This window comes from Tupaia chinensis, unplaced genomic scaffold, assembly GCF_000334495.1.
Source record: "Tupaia chinensis unplaced genomic scaffold, TupChi_1.0 Scaffold143602_1, whole genome shotgun sequence".
Classification (NCBI taxonomy): domain Eukaryota; kingdom Metazoa; phylum Chordata; class Mammalia; order Scandentia; family Tupaiidae; genus Tupaia; species Tupaia belangeri.
Window position 1 is genome coordinate 732996 of NW_006203448.1, and position 1491 is coordinate 734486.

Below are 1491 nucleotides of genomic sequence, written 5' to 3' on the forward strand. Positions count from 1 at the left end.
GATTGCGGCGTGACCATTCCCCCGGGGGGTGATTTCTCGCTTTCTGTCTCTATGTCTCTCTCTGTCTGGCGAGCACACACGTCCTATAGCGAAAACCTCTCAAAAAAAAAAAAAAAAAAAAAGGAAAGAAAAAGAAAGAAATCAAAATAGTGAGACGTGGGGTGGGTTTTCGACTGGGAAGCACCCGGGCTTTCTGTGGAGGCCAAGGTCTTGATCCGGGCCGTGACTTTGGGGTGCTCCCGAGGTAGATTCACTGAGTGTGCGTTTAGGGTTTGTTCTATCTCAGTCTTAGAAGCCAGCAACAGGGACTGCCACACGCTAGATAAGAGGTGTGGTCTACTGGGTGCACCTGAGTCCAAAGGCTGTGTCCTTTGTCATGGTGAAGCCAGGGGTCCCCCCACCACACCACAGCCCAGAAGCAGAGGACAGACCAGAGAGGGCTGTGGGGAGGGGGCATTGGGGTCAAAGGTCAACAAGGGGGGGAGCTGTTGGGAGAGCTCTCTCACTTCTATTGATGTAGCCTAGTCTTTCCATAATAGAACTCTTTAGAATACTTTACTATTTTAATAGCTAAAATTTGAAAATACCCCAGTATCAGGCCGGCAGGTGGCGTGGTGGTTAAGGGTGCCTGACTCCCACATGGCTGACCAAGGTTGGAATCCTGGACCTGACAGCTTGCTTTCTCACTTTCCCTCTCTCTTTCTCCCTCTCACTCATCCTTCTCTGGTCAAATTAAAATAAATAAATAAATAAATAAAGTTAAATAAAAGTCATTCTTAAAAGAAGAAAATAGCTGAACGTCCACAACAAAGGGTCGTTCTATGTGGCTGCACATGGGCTCAGCAGGGCGGGGCGCCCTCTGAAGAGGTCCGAAGGGAGAACAAGGACCAACTTTATTTTTTGAGAACGGACTTCCAGGGAATTTTCAGTTTCTGCTTTTCTTATCAGCTGGATGATCTGCAGCCAGCGCCTGGTGCTTTTATAGTCACAAAAGACCAGGAGCGGGGCGACGGGGTGGGGACAGGCCAGATCCGCCCGCTGGAGCTGCCCTGTCCCTCCCCGGCCTCCCTCTGCCTCCACCCCACACATCCAGATTCACCTGTTCGCCCAAGAGAAGGGCGGGACTGAGGACGGAAGCGACACGGGATGCGATGCGGCGGAGAGGGAGCAAGAGGGCCGGAGTGGGACGAGTATTCGCTGCGCGGCCCTGGCGCGGTCACTGGGCTCCGGTTCCTCCCCGGCGGAGCGGGCCGAGCGGGCGCGGCAGCGGCTGCGGGATTAAAGCAGTCAATCCCGTAAGAGCAGGGCGGAGTGCGACGCAGTGGCACTCGGGGCAGGGCTCTGCTTCTCCGGGCCGGCGGACCCGTCCAGCCCCTTCCCTCGGATGGGGGTTTCCCGTCCACACAGCCTGCGGGACCTCCCGGGGAAGCCCGGACCGCATCCTGGCATCCACCGCGAGCGGCCGTCCCCATTGGCGGGCGCGACTCCGCA